The sequence below is a fragment of the Syngnathoides biaculeatus genome, chromosome 16 (assembly GCF_019802595.1).
Source record: "Syngnathoides biaculeatus isolate LvHL_M chromosome 16, ASM1980259v1, whole genome shotgun sequence".
Taxonomy (NCBI): domain Eukaryota; kingdom Metazoa; phylum Chordata; class Actinopteri; order Syngnathiformes; family Syngnathidae; genus Syngnathoides; species Syngnathoides biaculeatus.
This window is the reverse complement of record NC_084655.1, coordinates 7,510,859-7,525,632: the sequence shown is the minus strand read 5'-3', so window position 1 is coordinate 7,525,632 and position 14,774 is coordinate 7,510,859.

The following is a 14,774-nucleotide window of genomic DNA, read 5'->3' as shown; positions in this document are numbered from 1 at the left end:
AGTAAGTATAAATAAGTATAAGCATAGACAGTAATTGACAAAAAAGTTTGAGTTGTTTTTTTTTAACTTTTTTTAAGTAAAGAGGTCCAGTCAGTTATTGTTCTACAGAATGATCTTATCATCTCTTCTCAGTTTAGCGAGCAGCCAGTGTACAGTATATCTCTTGACAAAGTGTAGAGGGTGCTCAAGCCTTGACCTACCTGAAGCGGCAGACGCAATAAACTGCTCCTCTGAGGGAAAAAGGCATGAAAGAGGCACCAGAATATTGCTCGAAAATATCTGCGCCACCTTTCGCAACACATACGCTTGACACGTTGTGCTGAGTCAAAACTACAAGTGCCGCAAGGTCGCTCAAGGTGTGGGGAGTAATGAGGATTGATGCTCTGGGTGAGCAGGACAGAATGGCACAATGACAATTACCAGGTAGTAAATGTCAGGAGGATTTTCAGACAGCTCTTTGCGACTTTTGGTATATCTGTCGTAAGTGCAAGTGAGGGGAGAAATTGCATAGAGTAAAGAGAATGCAGTACAGTGAAAGCCCTGTTTATCATTCCAGACTTACCCGCAAGAGGTGAAAACCTGTGCTATTGGTCGATGGTTGATAAACAATCTTTTGTATATTCCTCGCATCCGTTTCAAGATTTAAATTGATCAAACACACTTTAATTCATTAATATATATTTTTTAAAGTGCTCCGTAGCACCTTTTCGCACTCTCTCACGATACTCCAAATAAGGGACAAGTGTCCTTGCTTCAAGCTGTTTGCCAGTTTACTGTAAACTGACAGAAAAAAATTAATGATTCTATACTCAGACACCAAAATGTTCAACCCAACCACATCTTATTGTGTAGAAAGTCTGCTCACTTAATGCTAACATATACAGTAATGTGAATAAAAATAAAATATGTTCCTTCAGGACACACAAGAAAAGCTTTAAGAACCAGACAACAACAAAAACCGGACCAACTAACAGGTGGCTGGTTTAAACGTGGCTAACTATGGCCAATGGATGAACAGAAATTGACATGGCTGTTACAATAATTCTACACCTTCAAATAACTCCTACCTTAAAGGTCAAGTATCATCCCTATAAAATAGATATTGTAATGAAAAATACAAATACCATTAATTCACTTCAATGTTTGTACGAAAAAATAAATATTAGCAGAGGGTGCATCATCCATGCGCAAAGTTGCGGAGGTGTCATTCGACATCCAAGTGGTCGCCACACTGGCTGCATCTCCTGTCACCCCGGACATTCACCATAGAAAACACGCTGTGGCCCCTACTGTGGGAGACAAACATGCCCCTTCTGACACGGGAGCTCTTTTCGAAGAAGAAAACATCTCACAACCGAATGAAGTTACCGGGGCAATATTACCCTATTGTTTCGAGCCATATTTAGATGATGCGCGGATCACCTGCCAAACCGCCTCCCCGTCCGATCCACTTCTGCGGCAGAGATGAGCCATCGCTGCCCGGCGCAACTATGAACAACGCCGCAGATGGTGGCGGCTATGAACAACGCTGCCGGCAATGGTGGACTCAGCCGCGTGCGACGACAACGCCGTAAAGCGGCTCGGTGCCGAGATAAGCCACCTCAGCGCCGAAAATGAGCCACCCCGGCCTTGTCGAGCCGGGCCGCTTTACAGCGTTGTCGTCGCACGCGGCTGAGTCCGGCATTGCCGGCAGTGTTGTTCATAGCCGCCACCATCTGCAGAGTTGTTCATAGCTGCCGAACATGATGAACAACACCACCAAGCCGGACCGCTTTACAGCATTGTCGTCGCACGCGGCTGAGTGTGCCATTGCCGGCAATGTTGTTCATAGCCGTTGCCATCCCCGAGTCCGAGTGGCAGCCGTTCAACGCGTTCATCGACACATTTAGCACCCTGTCATACGTACGTGGATATTTTGTTACGTTATGAGAGACGGATCCATTTTTCACGACGAATCAGGTCTCTTGGAAACTTATGAAGGGTAAATCCATCCTCCCAAGTGTTCGAGCAATATCTAGCAATGCAACAAGCCGGCATTTTGGCTAACATGAAGGAACAATGAGCTATCTTCCCGCAGCTAAAACTAATACAAACAAACAAGTCCGCTTGAGCACGCTCCTGCCTCCAACATCATTTCCTGCTTCTTGTCGAAAATAAATCCCTTGAGAGGATTTTCATGGCCGGAGTTACAAGAAGTCATATACGTCAAAATCATGTTTTGTGGTGAAAAAACGGATGGGTCCATACCGGCTGCCGTTTTTTCATTAATTACATACTAAAAATCATCCATTTCATGACACTTGACCTTTAACTCAAAACAAACATCGTATGACAATACTCAACTGAGTACTGTTAGTAAAGTGGCAACAACTGAATACTAAAATGGCAAGAGAGCGGGACCTGGTTCAAAGGAATACTTAAAAAGTCTGCTTTTCACCCTTTGGGTCTCGAACGAACCCCCCACGATAATGATTCAAAATTATTCAGTAAAAAACGATCTACAAGTAGACTGTGGTTCACTAACTAACAGAATGAAAAACAGTACGATTTTTAATGGTCCCTTAAAGGGTTTCGTGAGTTTCTTCACTGTACGTCTCAACAAATACAACATCCTCATAGTGGACAACTAGATGTCCTCTGCTGTTTGAAGCATGATGAAATTCCCTTTAGTCATCATTTTTGTCAAAGATGGCCAGCCGCTGGAACGCTTCCAGCTCCTCCACTTATGAAGACAAGCGGCTTAACGACATTTGGAGACTCAACGAGTCCTTGTGGAAACGAGGAGAGAATCACTTAGTCACCGTTTGTTTTCCGACTTAAATGGAAAACCCTAAATTGGCACCTTGGTCGAGAGAAGAATGAAGTGTCAGGTCTCACGTGAAGTGTACTCAGCGGCAGGTGAAGGAATGACCTGCAGTCCATCAGTCTAAATTATACAAGATGTGCACCGCGAAATTGTATTAACTGTCTATTCTCCTCATTTAGTAGTCCTTGGTGCTCTGCTTTCAGTGCATGTTGGACTTTTTGACTTTTGATCAGATTTGACCCCTGGAGTTGGATTAAATGGTGTAAGTCCTCACTGATGGCCCAGTTGACCGATGCATGGCCCACGGTCAGGTCCGTTGAAGAAACCAATCAAGACATTGAGATATTTGAGAGCCTCACATCATTACGACTTTCGCTCTCACTATCAGGCAATAACACTCTTCAAGGACTTGACACTTGATTTGAGGACTAGGAGTCGATGTAGTCTTGTTCCATTCATTGACAGTGAAGTGACAGAAATTTATAAACTGGTTTAGAGTCTTCAAGTCACATGAATGCACCTTCTAATAAGAAATCAAACAACAGCCTGTGGGTTCAATGTTTTTAAGCAAGTCAATAAACCAGTCAAGCCTTTGATTAAAAAGGCCTCGATGCCTTTGACTGAAACTCTAAAATGACAAACCCATAATATGAAAAGCCACACATTTTGTCAGTTACGCACTTGTAGGTCTTTTCATTTTGATGACAAGTGGCAATCGCTTCAGAACAACCATGTCTCTAAGACGGTGTAAGGGAAGAATGAAAAAAAAATTGTTAGAAATTACAGCAAGGATGAGGTTTACCTTTAGATTTTGCTTTTAGCTTTAGAATAACTTTAAATTTATATTTAGGGTGAGTTTGACTTTATGCTGGAAGTTAATTTCATTTCATGTTTGGAGTCAGTTTAAGTTTAGGTTTATATGTAGTTACTTTGTTTCATAGTCAGTTGTCCATATTTCTGTCATATTTCCATGGTGAGTTGTCTGGTATTTTGGGTATTCACACTTCATTTACACTTTGTTTTTGTTTTTTTAAACTCTGGCCTTCTGGTTCCCGAAGGCAAAACACACAGGGTGTGGTTTAGTGCCCAATTCATGAGGTCACTTAAAGGAGGCTTTTTCATCATTCGATTTCTGGGTGGTGAAGTGGACCGGATAATTTGGTCAGTGGCTTGGCAGAGGAAGGACATAGTGGATAGTGGGAGGCCGAGACCAGGCTGATAAATTTTAACCTGAGACTTCCTTTCCTCATCAATGCTTCTAGGAAGCAGCGAATAAACATCCTCGCTGTTCTTAGTGTTAACATATTTTGCTGTATTTGAACTATTCTCTTGATTCATGTGATCGCTAACCAGCCTTTTGTTTCTTGTCGATGGCTGCACATCACTTACCAGACACCCTGCAAAGTACCACACCAACCTTGTGGGTCAAAATCTGAGATTCTTAGCCAGACAGTTAAAATCGACCGGACAGAATAAGTACAGTTACCTTCGGTTCAACCTTGATGGATCGCAGACCGAGAGAACAATTCTGAGAGAGTCCCAGGAGAGAGTGACTCAAGGGCAAACCTGTTGATGTGTGCTACAGTGAGACCTGTAGCAGAATGCCACTCAGAGATTGTGATGACGCATCAGACGGGGACGGGAGGGGAGAAAAAAAAGAGGAAAAAAAGTGGAGTTGCACAGCGTCCGGGAGGGAGGGAGGTTTGATGCACGGAAAGGAGGGAGGCAAGCGTAGAGGAGGGAGGGCGAAGAATAAATCCTTACTACATAATCATTGGAGCTCACAAGCCCTTCCTGTGACACGCCGTGTTGCAGTCGGGATTACGACCAGCCAGCGAGAGCCCCGGTGATGGTGGACAGCCGGGCTCAGGTGGGACGAGGGGAGAGACCAAAGACAGGACAGGAAGTGAGTGTTATTGACTGAAACATCGAGACATTAAAAAGAAAAAATCAGTCAAGAGGAATCTTTCAAACTGCAACGGCGGTCTTGCTCACATCTGTCCCCTGCGCCGTTGCCATCTGTCCAGCTCGCTCGCCAATTCTTGCTTTGATGGAACAAGAGCGCCGGGCAAGGTGAAGAGCAGACACTGGGGGAAAAAAAAAATGGGGTCACCCTGAAGGATCAGCCTCAGAAGGACAGGTGTCCCCACTAAATAATGGAGTACCACTTGGAGAGTGATTTGTTTTGCTAAGTTTCTGGCAGCTCTTTGGAGGGTTGTTTACCTTCCAAGCATCGAGCCAAAGCCAAGACTGGAATAATTATTCTCCGCGAGGTAGCAAACATCTTTAAAAAGGGGGAGGAGGGGGGGATCTTTGCGCGCTCAAAGTACCCCGAGACATTTTACCTGAAATCCCTTTCGTGAGCCAAATGTCTCACCTTCCCAAGCGTAACATTTAGCCAAAAGTAAGAGTGAAGAGCCACCATGTGTTAATTTGCTCGCTCTGATATCACTCCATCACGTCGCATCATCAACCCCCACCTCCTCCTCTCCCACCTCCTTCCCTCCTCCTCACCAGCCAGTGATAATGTGACCTTCTGCCAAAGCGCTGGAAACCATGCCACCGTCGCAGCGGGCTCCTCTGTTGCTGCTACTGAAATAGACTCAAACAAGTGTAAGGGGAGAAAGAGGAAGAAGAAGAAGGGGGGAGGCACAAAAGGGGGAAGTAGAGAGGGGAGAAGAGGAGGATCAAGGACAGGAATGAGTGCTGATAGTTCTGGACTGGACGTGGCTCGCCAACACAGGTAAGATTTTTGGAATTTGTACATTATACTACTGTATGAAAGATGCATTTCACAAAGGAGCTGGGCAGCCACTTGGAAATTCTGCAGTTGTTTGATTCGAATAGTTGCCAGAGGAATTCAAGTCCTGACAAAGGAGTCAGATATCCCGCTGACTGTGTTCAAATGCGCGCGAGAACTGTTGCTTTAACTCGGCAGGGGGCTCGGCGGTGGGGCTGTCAGTGAGGCAGGAGGGGCAGTAGATCAATGACTCATTGTAAACAGTTGGAGCAGCTTGTTGATGTCCACACACTCGCCGCCAAGAGGCACTTTGACAGGATGCGAGAGTGTCCCGTGGATCCTGGAGGCTTCACTCCAGCACTTGTAGCTGCTGACGCGCACGCAGCCGCAATTTATATTAAAGTCGCCCTGTTGGTCACCAGACTGATCGCTCCAAACACTAAAGGCTAAGTGAAGGAGGAAAAAAGAAATCACATTGACTGACCCAACTTGTTAACTAACTTCCAAAGATCAGAGTAGGAATTTACAAATAAGTCCCTTGCGTCAAAAAGTCAGGGCAAACAAGTGTTCATACTCGGGAAACCGACTCAAAAACACAAGTTCCACGTTAACACTGTGCATTTTAGTAATTGCCGTGGCACTTAACTCCTGTATATGTTGGCAGCGCCTGTTTTCCACGGTTGCTGACGACTGAAGCACAAAAACATATATCTGTGGATTGGGAATGCTACTGCTAAAATCAACGCTAGCAACAAGGAAAAAGGGACAGACCATAAAACACGGGATAGAATTTTTCATTGCGAGATCAGGAAAATCCAGCCATAAGTCTTGCTTTGACTGTGCTGTGGCGACCAACTGAATTTCTAACAGACCAGAAAATCCTCTGAAAATCGTACAATAAGTCAAGACCCGGGAGCCACCAATCGCACAGTTAACTACCACCGACATCGCCTGAAATAAAAGTGCAACTTGAAATCGGGCTTTGAACTGATTTAGTCGAGAACCAGCTTAAGTCATCTTTCAATCAAATGTGTTATTAAACACAAAAGAAATAAGAGGCAAGGGTTTCAATATAAATTCGAGTACTAACTAAAAGAATATAAAAAAAAACAAGTCACAACAAATGATTGCTACAAAGTAAACTAGAATTTGATTACTAATTAGATGTGCTAATCAATTCAAAGAGAGGTGTATATGCATATATGGTAGATATAGAGTACGCGGTAGTTTTTTAGTTCTGCTAGGATGAAGGGCAAAGTTTACAAAACAGTGGTGAGGCCGGCCATGATGTACGGATTAGAGACGGTGGCACTGAAGAAACAACAGGAAGCTGAACTGGAGGTGGCAGAAATGAAGATGTTGAGGTTCTCGCTCGGAGTGACCAGGTTGGATAGGATTAGAAATGAGCTCATTCGAGGGACAGCCAAAGCTGGATGTTTTGGAGACAAGATTCGAGAGAGCAGACTTCGATGGTTTGGACATGTTCAGAGGCGTGAGAGTGAGTATATTGGTAGAAGGATGCTGAGGATGGAGCTCCCAGGCAAAAGAGCGAGAGGAAGACCAAAGAGAAGGTTTATGGATGTGGTGAGGGAAGACATGAGGGCAGTTGGGGTTACAGAGGAAGATGCAGGAGATAGGCTAAGATGGCAAAAGATGACACGCTGTGGCGACCCCTAACGGGACAAGCCGAAAGGAAAAGAAGAAGAAGAAGAGTACGCGGTAGTTTTTGGACAGATGCTATGAAACAACGCCTTTGGATTAGATAGGACATTAAAGTTCAGTTCATCCAACAAACAAAAACTGAGTTGTAAATTTAGTTTCAAGGAAAGTGAACTCAAGGATTCAAACACTTTTGTCCCCTCAGCATACTTGTTGCAGTTGTTTCGGGTATATGAGGATTTCAGGTGTCATTGTAGTATTTGATGCAAAGTTTGCAAGTGCAACGCGAGCCGCTTTAATCATATAATTTAATGCAGACACATTTTTAAAGGCCGGCGCGGGGGTCAATGCCCCAAAAGCTTTAAGAAACGTGAGAAGGAAAATAATTCAAGCTGGCAGCCTTTTCCTTCCGTTTATGAAACAATTTAACGTCCTATATTCAATCCTGAAATCATTGACCTGGCAGAATCCGCACGGATTATTAACTAAATTCTCCCTGGCCTCCATGGAATTGGGTTGCAAGTAAAAATAAAAGGAGAACTTGGGGAGCGAGGAGGACACTGCTGAAACAACAACTCTTAAATGACACCATGATAATGGAATGGGAATAAAATGGGACTTCTTTCACCTGAGTATGAAGGGGGCGTGTAAACAGTGGCACGGCAGTCCGGCAGGTGATGAATGGCTCTTCATTACGCTATTTCAACCATGTCGCTGTTTGAGTAAATAGATGTTGTGCAATGTGGATGTGCAAACACAAACACATATTTTACAAGGCTTAACACCAACACCAACAGAGTTGGCAGACAACTTTATTTTCAAGCACACGCACATACTGCGCCCATGCGGCCATATTACCGTGTTTATCACTCAGGAGGAGAAAATTTGTTTAATGAGTAAGATGGTGAGCGATCAACAGCATTAGCTCACATAGTAGTTTTTTTGTCATTTGATAACTGATGGGTTGGTGATTAGTCAATTAAACTCCGGATAACATTCAGTTTGTAAAACAAGTGTGCTGATGATATCTTCAGAGCATGCGCCATCAAACGTTAACAATAACGAACCTACTTGCAGGCCAGAAGGGAAGACGCAAGAGGGAAAACATAAAAACATAAAAACACAAATACATGAGCGCTTCCAAATGCTCCACTTCAATTGGATACTTGGACGACTGAAAGACTGTCATAAACAAACAAGACAATAAACATCTACAGAGGATGGTTGGGAGCGAGAACCCCGGTGCAATCTCTGCAAGGTCAGAGGGTACCAGGGGACGCTAAATCAGCAGACGTCGCCATATGAAGCGTATTCCCATAATTTATGGACACCTGAAGGTGGAAGATTACATGTTATCAAGTTGGGATGTTGCCATAGTTTAGCCGGTTGGGGGCAGGTTTAGAGTTAGGAGCTGATGAAATCACGAGTCGGGGGACACTAAAACTTATGTTGTCAGGTCTCAGGCTGAGCTTCCTCACAGGCCCCAGTCCAGAGTTTATGGCTGCACTCACGGGCACGGCAGAGTACCAGGCCCATTTAAATTCATAGCACAGCATCGCTCGCACCTCTCAAATGCATCGTCCCTACTGAGAAGGAAAACTGACACGCCGCAGGCTAAGGAAGGAGAGGGAGGAGAAGGATCAGGGGCAGCAGGCATCTTCCTCCTTGTCATTGTTCTGGAAGGCAAGCATGTGTGCACATGCGGCACGGCTCGGTCCATGTGAGCTTTGTACTGGGGAGAAACGGACAAGCTTAATTGCTATGAGATGTGGAAAGGTGGAATGTTTCACACATACTCCGATCGACATGGAATAGGAACCCACAGGAACAGGTTTATGGCGTGTGTCCCTTAATACGTTTAGAGAAGAATGTTCTTTGACAAACAGAAAGCCTCATGATGATTTTGTTTATATTTGATAACCTCAAAAGATTCATTTTTTTCCTTCATTAAGTAGCTATTTCTAGAACTTTCCTAATTACAAGTCAACTTTTTTTTGGGGGGGGGGTGTAATGCACCCCCTTGAAGGCAGTTTCGTTGAGCAACTGGAAATTTGGTAGGGATGTCCATCGTGAGTAGACCCACATAAAAGTGTCAAGATGCCAGGACTGGAGGGGGGGGCTGCCATTTGGAAATGTCAACCCCAGAAACCAGTTTCACAAAGGCAGATGGAATTGTTTTCATTAGTTAGATGGACCCCCCAATAATGATGTAGTGTACTTGCCATAAACTATGAAACTAATAAGTCAGAGTTTGAGCAAATGTCTTGGGTGGGATGATAAATACAATAACTCAACTATTATAAGTATAATATTATAAGGCTTTACACCAACACCAACAGAGTTGGCAGACAACTTTATAATTTGAGCCATTCAGCCATTGTGCAGCTCCCAAATTCAATCGGCTGCAAAGGTCTATTGTTGACTTTTTTTGACAAGAACTGCGACCACATCAGCCAACGACTAAATGTCTCAAGTAGTCCTTCAAAGTAAATTATGGTTCGCTGTTGAGAGATTTTTTTCCAAACACATAATTACCTTTTCGAAGTGTGAAAAGCGTATATTTAAATGGTATGACGTCAACCAGATTCGTCCCAAAATAAATTCAACTCCACCAAGTCAGGTGGAAATCGGCTTTGAAATTTTGAGAGGAAATCCCTCAGACAGGAGCTACGTATTAAAATAAATTTTCACAGGCTGCTGTATGAACAGTGGCTGCAGGGAAATATTGTAAAAAAAAAAAAAATACACTTTCCCCCCTCCAAGACAGATTAGGACCAAAGTGGTCTGCTCATATGTGGATTACAGGCCGTGTATGCATGTGTGCGTGTCAGGGGTCAGCTGCATGTGTGTGGGAAGCCGTCCAGTACACAGTGACATCTGGACCGGCAACTGGGGTGGAGGCACGGCAGGGTGGGGAGGTGGTCTGGTTCCGCACAAGCGTCCACCGTATCAGATTAACTGTGGCCTTACACTTATCTCTGCTCCATATAGACAACATGGCTGACAGTGGGACACTCCGAGGCCGCCCATCCGCCAGTCACCTGTCAGTCGGGGCTGGGGGGGGTCAAAGTTGAAATATTCATGTTACGACGGGCATGTGGAGGCCTCTAAACCTAAGGTAAACATCAAACCAATGTGTTATGGGGGAAAAAAAATGATTACATTGTGGTAATCTGCAGCCAACAAACGGGTCGATGCGCAATCTGTTCGATTGGTGACCAAACAAACATGGCCGACGTGACACAATCAACGTTCCTGATTGAAGACGTTTAATAATGTTTGGCTTCCTCCACTGAGATGTGTAGTGTGATGGTATGCCATTGGGATTCCAGAGACAGAATCACAATGAAAACCCGAATGACAGCCCTCAAACTGCCATGGCATTCAAAAGATGCTGATTGTGTCAAGACTGTACACCCACACTCCAAAGTATGTGACTAAAATAAAAGAAATAAAAATCTTCGTACAAGGAAGGCAAAACATGGAATTATCTTTCCTGTTACATTGCCAGTCAAAATGACCCATTTTGAATGTTAAGAGTATTGGGGGGGGGGGCGTTCATGAAAAATTTATTTATTCAGGAAAGGCAATTGAGAACAGATTCTCATTTGCATTGCTTACCTGGCAGAAGACAAAATGAGCTTTTGGCGTTCACACAAAAAAAAGGCAAATAAACTGATACGTGAAACAATTCTCATGACTCTGGACACACGTACACACCTGGAAACAAAATGCGCGATCAGAAGTATCATTAAAAAGAATTACCTGGTAGTAACTATGTTTAAATATACTGTACGTATATTTCATGATATTGAAAATAATGTGGCAGCCTGGTGGAAGACTGGTTAGAGCATGTACCTTACAATTCTGACGATTGAAGTTGAAATCCCTGCACTGGCTGTGTAGAGTCTGCATGTTATCCCCGTGCCTGCGTGGGTTTTCTCTGGGAACTCTGGTTAGGGAATTCTTGGGTAGGATTAATTTCAAACTCATCAAAATCAAAACTTGTTTCACAGAAATAGGATTGAATGTGACAAAGACAAAAATTATGACATTATGGTAACAAGAAAAAATAACCCTGCATGGGTGCAGATCTTCCTTGAGGTGATAACACGACAAATTAAACTTGGAGCCTAACATAGAATACATGTGCATTAAAATATCTAGAAGCATCTCTTTAGTGGCCAAAGTAGGAACATTTTTAGATAATTCAGTCCACACTCATTTTTACAAAACAAGAAAAAAGTATTACCAAGCAAAAATAAATGATTAGTCATGGCAAATTTGTGGCTCATAAAGTATAGACCACGACGCCCTCCAACCACAACCAAAAATACAAAAAAATACAAATACAAATAAATGACCTTTACAAAGTAAGTGGTAGGTGCTATTGATCAATGCAAACTAAAACAAGTGGATCTTCAACAGCTTCTTCCTTCCTGCCATTGAATTGTGAGAGGTTCAGTGACTCTGTAGTTGTTTTTTTTTTTTCATGTTTTTATGTCTCAAGAGTATTTTTAGTCAAAATGGCTGTTGACTGTCCTACTCCAACTACCGGAGACAAATTCCTCGTATGTTTATGCCATACTAAATAATAATAATAAAGAGGATTTTGATTTTGATATATTAAATCAGGTTTATTCAAGTGTAATGTATTTACATAGCATTTTTCATAGATTCGAATGCAACACAAAGTGCTTTACAGAGATTTAATATCTTCACACATGAACATACCAGCGCATATGCACCCAGGGACCATGGACAGTTACTGTCTACCATTCTTTTACCCCTGCTCAGTGCCCCTGATGGTGTGTTCCTGTCATTGAGGGCAGAAGATTGAAAAGATTGAGCAAATGCTACCTCGTTAAGACTAATATATACGTTTCTTGAACCCATGAAAAAAATTTACAGTTTTTTTTTTCAAGAAAAAGAAATCAACACTATCATGTCTGGGATAGAGATATATATTAACTTCTTTTTTTAAAAAAAAGAAGAAAAACGATCCTTCCTTTTTGGTGGCATTCGTTATTAAACTCATTTAGCATGTGGCTACTTTCAGTGGAAAATGTAGAACGACCCCCCCCCCCCGCCCCGCCCCCAAACACACACACACCTTGTGGAGCCCTGCAATGGCCAGAGCACCCTTCAAAGGAATGAAATAAATATTTATAGGGGCAAACCCCCACCGCCGCACATGCACACATCGCGAACCTTTATTGGTGCTCATAAAGATCATATTTGGTGATATTTCCGCCAGGGCAGGCTTTCATCCAATAACACTAAATCGCGTCTTGTCTCGTTAATGAAGAGGCACGGCGAATAAACGTCCTCGTTTCCATGTCACACAGGCGAGGCACCCCCGTTGACGTCTTAATGTGTTTGATTAAACGCGCAAAGTGGACCCTCGCTGCTGTTAGGAGGTGTTCTAATGAATTAAGAACGCACAAGATTAAATGGCCATGATTAGCATAGTGAGAGACGCAGGGGCAAACCCAGCAGGATTTTTGCGGTCTTTGTAAAGACAGTTGATCTCATGTTAAACGGCAAAGTGACTGGAAGTCAATGGCACGACACCACCAACACTTTTTGGGGGACATTTACACTGGTAGAAAAGCCGCAGCTGTGCATATGTGGCAACACACGCTCGTGTACTCAAGGCGCTCCACAGATTAGGTAATTATGTCCGGATTGAAACAGATTAGGAGCAGAGTTAAACATGTAAACACAGGCTGAATGAAGGGCACTTGATTGCCGTTACGTGTAAGAGGGGTATTTGGTTAATGACCAGGGCTTTCTGCTTCACCCCTCAGTGAAGTAGAAAAACAAAATGAAGCAATTCAATCATTCACTGCCAGATTTCCCCATATTGCCAGCCTTTTGGGAGTATTTTCAAAGATCTTTGAGCACACGTAAAATATTGCTTTCCGTGACAATAGAAGAACCAAACCGGCCAAATGAAAGAGTTCATCCCGTTCGTTCACCAGAAAAGAAAGTTTGTTTCTATTTTTTTTTCAGTCATTTGCAATCAGCAGGGGAACATGGGTTGGTTTTCCATAGACCATAAAACAAACTATTGTCAAAAGAAACGTCAAGCAGAATTATGACTTTGATGTGAGTATTTTTATCTTTGCTTTTGTGACTCCTTAAACTAAAGAGCAGCACAAACAAGACTGATAAAGGTCTTTTGATTGCAAAAGGATCATTTACTTACAGATATATGTACAAACTAAGAAACGGGCCATGATTGTCGTTGACTCCCTACATGGTTCGAGTGCCTCCCATCAGTCCTACATACTGTAGTGTTGTAGCTGATTGAGTTTAATGAACAAAACTTCATTAACCCTTTAACAACCACTTTATTTGTTTGGCACACTTACTGTAGAATCTTTTATATTTTACAAATTTGCTTGGAAGTGAACTTTAACTCATTAAACCTTCTCTTACACCAATCATACATCCTTGGGCAAAGCCTTACCGTCCTGTGTAACCAGACCGGCATTGGTAAATCAGCACTGTCTCTCTACTGTTTTCGATAGACAAAGAAAAGATGATGGAGCTTGTTGAATAATATGCAAAACTAGCAAAATAGAGACATTGCGACATGATTGTTGCACCATTCAATTTAATGGAAGAGTAGGAGTGGCAAAGAAGGAAATCTGCGTCAGTTTATTCAAAACAAACCTCATCGTTTTGGCTTCAAAATCTACAGATGGGCCAGTACCTCTGGAATCATCCATGACCTGCTACTCTACCAAGGAGCCTCCATGTTCTTTAATGTCACTCTTAAGTGAGGAAGAAGAGAAGTGGTGCGGACCATCTGCAAATCCATTCCTGAGCCAAGACTGTCTGTCGTCTTATGCAACAACTTCTTCTCCAGCAACAGCCCGCTCAATGATCTGGACTCACATTTTGGCATAAACTGTATTGGGCACAGCTCGTGAAAACCGCACTGGTGGAGATTCTTTGATGGCAGGAAATAAGCTGAACAAGAAAGGCCGAGGAGCATTTGACTTCAGATCTTCAGAGGAGATTTTCAGGGTCAAATGGAATGACATCAAGCATGTGACCCTAATTAGCAAGACAGTGGGAGTTTAACCTCTAACAATGTTCAAGCACCGGGACAAGGACGCCAAAGTGACGGGAGATGTACCATGTCCAGCCGTGATCACAAACCTACAATGACCACATGGGTGGCATTGACATGTCAGACATGCTTGTCCACCTCTTCTTGACTCCTGCAAGATCAAAACGGTGGTACTGGCCACTCTTGGGGTATGCCCTGCACCTGTCTGTCTCAAACGCATGGCTGGTGTACAAGAGAGACTGCAGCCTGCTGAAAGAGAAGCCAATGCCTCTGAAAAAGTTCAGTCTTCAGGTTCCTCACTGTTTCCTGAATGCTAAAAAAACAGTAAAGTTTGGACGACCTTCCTCCCTCTCACCACCACCACTGAAGAGAAGATGTCTGGAGTCTGGAGAAGCAGTCGCTCGTGCACTGCAGGATGTCCGTTATATGACAACACGGGACATTCGCCAGTTCACAGTGATGCCAGAGGTCGGTGTATGAGGTCT